This window comes from Cebus imitator, unplaced genomic scaffold, assembly GCF_001604975.1.
Source record: "Cebus imitator isolate Cc_AM_T3 unplaced genomic scaffold, Cebus_imitator-1.0 Scaffold537, whole genome shotgun sequence".
NCBI lineage: Eukaryota > Metazoa > Chordata > Mammalia > Primates > Cebidae > Cebus > Cebus imitator.
The window spans coordinates 2348700-2358617 of NW_016107852.1; positions in this window are offsets into that span (position 1 = coordinate 2348700).

Genomic DNA, 9918 nt, shown 5'->3' on the forward strand with positions numbered 1-9918 from the left:
TATGAAGTAGTGACCTTGTCTTTTTTTTTAATGCTGTATTCACATCTGATTTGAATCTTCAGTACACAAAATAACGCTCAAATAAATGTGTGAAATAAACAAATACAAGTCTTAAATACATTCTAAGATGAAAACTTTCCACTAACACAGAAGACTTCGTATCCAGCAGCATTCACTGTATAGATTTCACTTTAATGAAAGCCTTCTTTAATTCTTCCCAGTTGATGCCTAGAGGTTAGTGTAGAGAAAGCATGGACTTTGGGTGTTCTAACAACAAGCATTTAAAACTGAGTGAGGCTCAGCCTCCTTTTTCACAGAATTTATAGTCCATAAGGGCATACATCCTCCCTGTCAATGAGTCTAGTCCTCTGAGCCATCTCAGGACCATGATGGAGGCCAAACATTTCTAGTGCCCTCAGAATTTCTCTGCTGCCCTTGGGACCAGAGTGTGACTCAGTGGTCATCCAGACCTGAAGATGCTGTTCTAGAGAGAAGACCCTTCTGTCTATGTCCTTAATACCTAAACCGGTAAGAGTCTGATCATTCTGTAACCATCTGTTGGCAGGAGTTTTTGACAGCAACTTACCTATAACATCCAGGTCTCACTGATGATACCAGAAGGGCACATGAATACACAAGAAGGAGCCTCTTTTCTGTTGCTGCTTGATGCTGAAAGATCCTAGTCCAGCCTGTAAGTCACCCACATCTACTGAGTGGCTACTGGGGTAGCAAAGGTAGAGTATTGAGTTATGTGATTTCTCCCTCTGAAGATTTGCTGTGCTGCTATGGAGACACATCTGTATCCTAGCAGCTGCATTGATGATCTACTAATAAAGAACGTATGTATGCTGAGGACACAGAAAAAACAGTGATCAAAATAGCATTCTATTAGTGAGGATGCTCCAAAGAAATAGAACCAGTTGGAGGATACACACACACACACACACACACACACACACACAGGCTATATATATATAGCTCTATAATATATACAGCTCTCTCTCTGTAGCTCCCTAGACAGTGAATCCTTTGATGGATCTGAGCAAAATAAATTGAATATATATTATATATATGATATATATATGTATCATATATATCATATATATGATATATATCTATATATATGATATATATCTGTATCATATGTATCATATATATATATAGTCTATGTACATGGATATAGGCATAGCTCATTTTATTGTGCTCCACTTTATTGCACTTTGCAAATACTGCACTTTTTACAAATTGAATGTTTGTGGCAACCCCGAATTAAGTCTATTAGTGCCATTTTTTTCAAACAGTATGTGCTCACTGTCTCTGTCACATTTTGGAAATTATGGTAATATTTTAAACTTTTTTATTATTGTTATCTCTGCTATGATGACTTGTGATCAGTGATCTTTGATGTTACTGTGGTAATTGTTTTGGGGCACAATGAACTGTACCCATAGGAGACAACCTGATAATTTGTGTGTGTTCTGACTGTTCCACTGACTGGCCCATCCACCATCTTTTTCTGTCTCTATACTCAGGCCTCTCTATTCCCTGAAACATAACAATAGAGGCACCAGACCAATTAATAATCCTACAATGAGTTGAGTGTTCAAGGGAAAGGAATTGTCACATGTTTCTCACTTTAAATCAAAAGTTGGAAATGACTAAGTTCACTGAGGAAGACATTCCAAAATCTGACACAGGCCCAAATCTAGGCCTCTTGTGCCAAACAGCAAAGTTGTGAATGCAAAGGAAAATTTCTTCAAGGAAATTAAAAGTGCTACTTTGCTGAAGATACAAATGATAAGAATATAAAATAGCCTTATTGCTGATATCAAGAAAGCTTGAGTGGTCTGGATAGAAAATCCAGCCAGTCACAACATTTTCTTAAGCCAAAGTCTATCTAGAGCAAGGCCTTAACTCTTCAACTCTATGAAGGCAGAGAGATGAGGAAGCTTCAGAGGTTTAAGGAAAGAAGCCATCTCTGTAACACAAATGTGCAAGGTGAGGCAGCAAGTACGATGTAAAAGCTGTAGCAAGTAATCTAGAAGATCTAATTAAAATCACTGATGAAGATAATTACACCAAACAACCAATTTTCAGTGTAGATAAACAACCCTCTATTCAAAGAAGATGCCATCTAGGACTTTCATAGCAAGAGAGGAGAAGTCAATGTCTGGTGTCAAGTCTTTAAAGGACAGGCTGACTCTCTTGTTAAGGGATAATGCAGCTGATGACTTCATTTACCATCCCAAAAATCATATAATTCTTAAGAATGATGCTAAATCTACTCTGCCTGTGCTTTATAAGTGGAGCAGCAAAACATGGATGACAGCACATCTGTTTACAGCATGGTTTGCTGAATATTTTAACCCTGCAGTTGAGACCTATTGCTCAGAAAAAATATTTATTTCACAATATTGCTGTTCATTGAAAATGTACCTGGTCACCCAAGAGCTCTAATGGACATGTATTAGATTGCTGTTTTCATGCCTGCTGACATAACATCCATTCTTAGTCCATGGATCAAGGAGTAATTTTGACTTTCAAATATTATTATTTAATAAATACATTTTGGGGCCAGGCGCAGTGGCTCACACCTATAATCCCAGCACTTTGGGAGACTGAAGCAGGCAGATCACGAGGTCAGGAGTTTGAGACCAGCCTGACCAAAATGGTGAAATCCTGTCTCTACTAAAAATACAAAAATTAGCCAAGTGTGGTGGCACACACCTGTAATCTCAGCTACTCAGGAGGCTGAGGCAGGAGAATCTCTTGAACCGGGAGGTGGAGGTTGCAGTGAGCCAAGATCATGGCACTGTACTCTAGCCTGGGTGACAGGGCAAGACTCTATCTCAAAAAAAGAAAAAGAAAAAGAGAGATATACATTTTAGAAGACTATAGCTCCCTGGATAGTGAATCCTCTGATGGATCTGAGAAAAATAATTTGAAAACTTTCTGGAAAGGATTTATTGCTCTATATACCATTATGAACATTTGTGATTCATGGGAGGAGGTCAAACTATTGACATCAAGAGGAGTTTGGATGAAGTTGATTCTAATCCTTTTGGATGACATTGAGGGTTTCAAGGCTTCTGTGAAGGAAGTAACTGCAGATGTGGTGGAAATAGCAAAAAGACTAGAATTAAAGTGGACCCTGAAGATGTGAGTAAACTGCTGCAATCTCATGATTGTACCTGAATGGATGAGTTGCTTCTTATGGAGGAGTAGAGAAAGTGATTTCTTATGATTAAATCTACTCCTAGTGAAGATGCAGTGGAAATTGTTGAAATGATAACAAAGGATTTAGAATATTACGTAAACTTAGTTGATAAAGCAGCAGCAGGGTTTGAGAGGATTGACTCCAATTTCAAAAGAAGTTCTACTGTGAGTAAAATGTTATTAAACATTATCACATTCTATAGAAAAATCTTTTATGAAAGGAAAAATCAATTGATGTGACAAACTTCATTGTGTTATTTTAAGAATTGCCACAAATACTTCAATCTTCAGCAACCACCACCATGATCAGTCAGTACCCATTAACATCAAAGCAAGACCCTCTACCCGCAAAAAAATTTACAACTCCCTGAAGGCTTAAATGATTGCTAGCATTTTAAGCAAATTAAGTATTTTTAAATGAAGGTATTTACATTTGTAAGAGTCAGGAAAAACAGATGCTGGGGAGGCTGTGAAGAAATAGGAACACTTTTACACTGTTGGTGGGAGTGTAAATTAGTTCCATCATTGTGGAAGACAGAGTTGGGATTCCTCAAGGATCTAGAACCAGAAATACCATTTGACCCAGCAATCCCATTACTGGGTGTATACCCAAAGGATTATAACTCATTCTACTATAAAGACACATGCACATGTATGTTTATTGGAGCACTATTTACAATAGCAAAGACTTGGAACCAACCCAAATGCCCATCACTGATAGAAAGGATAAAGAAAATGTGGCACATATACATCATGGAATACTATGTGGCCATAAAAAAGGACAAATTCATGTCCTTTGCAGGGACATGGATGAAGCTGGAAGCCATCATTCTCAGCAAACTAACACAGGAACAGAAAACCAAACACTGAATGTTCTCACTCATAAGTGGGAGTTGAACAATGAGAACACATGGACACAGGGAAGAGAACATCACACACTGGGGCCTGTCAGGGGTTCAGGGGCAAGGGGAGGGAGAGCATTAGGACAAATGCCTAATGCATTCAGAATTTAAAACCTAGATGATGGGTTGATAGGTGCAGCAAACCACCATGGCGCATACATACCTTTGTAACAAACCTGCATATTTTGCACATGTATCCCAGAACTTAAAGTAGAATAAAATAAAATAAAGAACATGAAAAAAGACATAATTCTACTGAATACTTAATAGTGCATGCAATATGGTGTAAACATAACTTTCATATTCACAAGGAAACAAAAAAAAATGTGTGACTTGTTTTATTGTGATTTAGCTTTATTGCAGTAGTCTGGAACAAAACCCACAATGTATTTGATGTATGTCTAGTTGTGTGTGTGTGTGTGTGTGTGTGTGTGTGTGTGTGTGTGTGTAGAGAGAGAGAGAGAGAGAGAGCTTTATTACAAGGAATTTGTTCACATAATTATGAGGGCTGAGGAATACAACAATCTGCCTTCTGCAAGCTGGAAACCCAAGAAAGCCATTGTTGTAGCTCCAATCCAAGTCTGCAGGCCTGAGAACCAGAAGAATCAACGGTGTAGGTTCCAGTGCAATGTCTCAGTTCAAAAACAGTAAGGGAGAAAGGGGAATTTCTTCCTTACCCCACTTTTTATTATATTCATGCCTCCAACAGATTAGGGATTGGGGAGGCTCACCCACACTGGGGAGTTCAGTCTGCTTTACCCAGTCTATTAATTCCAATGTTAATCTCATCCAGAAACACCCTCATAGGCACACTCAGAAAAATATTGAACCAAATTTGTGCACCCTGTGTCCCAGTCAAATTGACATGTAAAATTAACCATCATACAGATTAAGGGGAAAATTTTGAGGATGGTTTTGAAAGAGAAGACAATTGTCTGAAGAAAAGTAATTAGGATGCAATATGCCCAGATAACAAACCTGCACATGTACCCCTGAATCTAAAATAAAAGTTGAATTTTATAAAAAGAGACAAGGAATTATCTCTGCCCTGAATAACTTCCCAGAAGTCCTTCCTGCTTGTGGTTAGGCAAACTCCTCCCTTGTAATATCCTCCGTAATCCTGATCACAGATACATGCCTACTCCCTGCCCTCTGCCTCTTTTGTGCCTTATTTATACGTTTCTTTATGGGCAAAGTGCACCATTTTAGTATTACATCTTTACATGTCTCTACCCCCCTTCAACTGTGAATGTTTTAGGCAGGCTTTGTGTGTGGCACACAGTGAGTACTTTGTGTGCCACAGAAGTGATTGCCAACAAGTCAGGAGTAGAGATTGCCAGACAGATATATCAATCTAGGGTAGAGTTAAGGAATGTGGCCCTGGGTCACTCAGTCTAATTTAAATGCCTGGGATATGAGTAAGATTATCTGGGTTCAAATCAGGGCTTGAGTTAATACATAAAACATAATGCCTGACTAGTATGTAGTTAAACATTCCAAAAAATTTTAGAGACTCTAATTCTTGTTATTATTACCATCATTCTATTTGTCAGACCTTATAAAAACATTTGATTTACTTTTCTGTTCTTTAATTACACTGTCTTTCTGAGAGCAGAGGCTAGTCTTATTTAATACAAGATGCCCAAAGTCTTACCATATACTGGCACATAGTGGGAGCCTTCCTCTGACTGTTGAGTAATTTAATTGAATGTATTTGGGTGTGAAGGAGGTACCGTGGGATGAGAGGACAGAGGCCTCTTTTGGACCCCTTTGCTCCAGATGTGTATTTTGCTGCAAGAGTCTGGGCAGAGGAAGCAGAGCTGTGCCGGGTATGTTATAACAGGTCTGGCAAGATAAACTGAGGGTACAACTGGATCAATTTGGGAGAAATTTTTCAGCAGTAGTAATATGGGCTTTTCTTATTCCTTGTCCCTTCACATACAATTTGAAGTTTAACTGACCTTCACACACAAAATCCTAGTAATGAATTCAACTCATTTTTGAACAGAGGTGATAAAAGTAATACTGCACATTAGGAAAGTAAGAGAATTAATGAAGTAATTAACCCGAGTCAGCATGTTATATGACCCTGGCCCAGGGAACAGATAACACAACAAGGAAAAGTGCCTGAGCCAAGAGTTTAGTTTATGATCAGCAGAAAAAAAAAGAGGATACTTGAAATCCATGCTAAAAGGGGACTGATAGAAAAAAGCCTTATGGGACTAGCACTCAGCAGCTCTTCCCATTGAAAGGAAGTGTTCTGAAATTTGGGCTACTGACAATCAGAGCATTGCAAGGACAGTTCTAGCAGAAAAACCCTCCCTCCACCCCCAACCTCAAACCCAGTGATTCTTTGTTTTTTCTTTTCTGCTTCTTTTTATTTCCTCTCTGATTTCTCTACTTGTTGCAGCTTCAATATTTTATCTAGGATACAATATTGGAAGCTTTTGGAATCATCTTTTCATGCGTGATCACCCCTCCCTGGCTTCCACACCTCTGCTGGCATGAGTCAAGAGAGACTCCCTGAAGTTAATGTAATTCAGAAAATATGCAGAGATCTGAGTGGTCCAGATATGACCCTCCTTCGATTTCCATGTTCCCATTAATGGATAGGGAGACCTCAGGGCTCTGTGTATTCTTAGCCAGATCCCTGACCTTTCTCTCCCTGTCTCTTTCTGCCTCACCTCTGTTTTCTTCCTTGTGAGCATCATCACTAGTCTTGGGTTCACTTGAATCACATAGGCAGAATCTTTGACCTGGAGGAGCTTTAACTTTCTAAACTTTCTGCTGTTATTAGGCAGTATGAGAATCAGCATATCCAACTGACACCTTTCAGACATTCCTATGACTATTCAACAATATAGATTGAGTATGTATGATCCATATGGCCTATTTTGCACTGAACATAGTGCTGGGTATATAAGTAAATTCTCTGCTCACATGTTAAGGGAGATAGGCATGGAAACAAATGTTTCCCTTAACCACATGTGGTTCCCCTTAACCACATATGGTTAAGGGAGATAGGCATGGAAACAAATGAGATCAATACTTCTAGTCTCTTCAGGATGTACCAGGGGCACAGAGGAGGGAAAAATACCTTCTACAAGGAATTGGAAGGTCAAGAAAAGCTTCACAGGTGAGATGGCATTCTGAAAGGTGTGAGGTGTTTACCAGGAGGACAAGAGAGCACAGGCATTCAGGTCAGCAGGAGATGTTTGACTGCATGCCTAGGAAATTTCAAGGAGCTCAAATAGTTCAGTGTGTCTTGAGAGTGCCCTGTGTGTGGGTCAGCACTAGAGATCAGGGCTAAGGGATGGGCAGGGACTGGATCATTAGATGTACCTGGCTAAGAAGTCTGGACTTAATTTGGCAGTCGGGAGATATTGAAGGGTATTCAGCAGAATGGCAACATGTTCATTAACTTGCTTATTCATTGTTTTATAGGATAAATGTGTATTAAACATGTTACATGTCAGGGATTTTTCTAAGCATTAAGGACACATCAATAAACAAACAGATAGTAATCTCTGCCTCTGTGGAGCTTACTTTTTACTGGGGAGGGGAGATACATGTTACAATAAGTAAATTATATAGCATATCAAAAGGTCATATGTGCCACGGAAAAATATAGAGCAGGTTAAGAGGTATCAGCAGCACTGGGGTAGAGAAAGAGTTGCAGTCCTAAATAAGGCAAAGATTGAAAAGAGATAAAAGAGTAAATGATGGAGATTGTAGGGGAGAGGGGTGAAGATGTCACAGGAAGAGGGAACTGCTGGTCCAAAGGATCTACAGTAGGAACAGACTTGGCACGTGTGGAGGATCCTAAAGCGGCTGAGTGAGATAAACTGGGAGAAGTGGAGGTGGAAGTGACATCAGGAAAGTAAGGGAAAGGTGGTCATGGGCTGTGCAGGGCCTTGGAGACCACTGTAAGGACTTTGACGTGTACTTGTAATGACATGAACAGTTAAGAGAGAGAGAGGGAAAGAGAACGTAGAGGAGTAACGTAATTCAACTTGAAATTCAAAAGGATCACTTGGCCACTGGGTTAACAGACCAATTAGGAGCCTATTGTAATAATCCAGGTCAGGTGATGATGGTGGCTTGGACCAGAATGGTAGCAGCAGAAGAGATGGGAAATGGTGGATTCTGGATACATCCAGATTTTCACTGCAGAATGATCAGCCTTGGTAAAGCATAGAAGATACAATCACATGGGGCTAACATTTATTGAGTGCTTACTATGTGCCAGACACTAGTCTAAACAGTTTCTATGTAATCATTCATTTATTTTTCATAGCAATCTATATGAGAAGATGCCATTATTATTCTCTCCTTTACATACAAAGGAAGTGAGGCAGAGAAATTATATTGGAGTCAGGAAAATCAGTTAGCATACTATTCCATGCATGAGATGATAAGGGTCTGAGTTATTGCAATAACATTGGAAATGAAGCTGGAAATCAGGCTGTGAAGGAGTGGGGGTGGAGGAGATAATCTTTTCCAACTTTAGTTATTTCCTTCTTTGTGAGCAGGACATTTCATAAGTCCCCATTAAGATGGTGCAGACAGCTTGAATCTCTTCCTTGGACAGAAGGGCTTTTGGAAACAGTTCCTCCGAAAAGCCATGAGAGACATTTATTGTTGGCAGAGCTATCATTTTGATTCATAAGGGAAAGTATTTTAGATGTTAATAAAGGAGATAGTTGAAAATAACTGCAGTCTAAATAATACCCTTAAATCGAGAGAAATGATGGAAGTATAAAAATTGAAAGAGTTGAGGGAATTTTTTTTTTTATAATAAATGATTTAATTTCTTTACCACACTGTCTTCTGCTAAGTAAATTTCTAAAGAAAGGCATTTTTTTTTCTTATATTTGAGATGTTAGGCAATGAAGATTTGCAATTCTGGGTTGACTTGAAAAGTTTTATTAACGAATTTGTCAGCCCTAAGGTGGGAGAAGGTTATAGTGAGCTAGATTATATATTGGATTCAGTCATAAAAGACCTTGATTCTGGCTCTAATGCTGAGACTGGTTTTAAAAGCTATTTGTCTTATTTATAAAACAAAGGCCAAAGACAGCAATAGAGATGAATGCTTCCAAGGCTTATTGAGGATGAAGAAGATGTGAAGTGAATAAAAGGTACAGAATGAAAAATTTAAAACTCAAATTACAAATGTCTGAAGGGAGAGAATTAGGGTTATTTAGTCACTGGTGTATTTCCTGCCAGATTTACCGTTTTGACAAGGGATATAGCAGTTAGAATTTATTGAGAAAAAATGAATATAGCAGTTAGAAGTTATTAAGATTTATAAATGTCACTTGTCCTTACAGCTGGAAGTCTCTCTCGATAACAGTTTTGCAGTATAGACTACATTTAAAATCTTATCCTTTATATTCTTAGGGCATTGACTGAAGTTATTGTAGAAAGAATCCTTCCTTTAGATATTTTTCTTCATGGGAATATTTACTCTGCTTAAATGCAATATTATGTTCATGTGGTGGTGTCAAATCTCCATGTTGTGCCCTCAGCCACACATTTAAATATATATTCTAGATGGTTAAAGATGTTGATATGGACTGCATAAAAATTTAATGTGATCTAACTCACATGTAAGCTTTTTAACAATTGATATTAGCTTGTAATTGTTGATAGGCTACAGAAAGCAGAAATTGTTAAATTGTGAACTTCATGAGACCAATACACCACAATTTGTAATAAAAACACTTTATAATTTATTTTATATTTCCCTAGGAGCAGGTGAGTATATGAATATTACAAACCATAAATCAAAAGAACT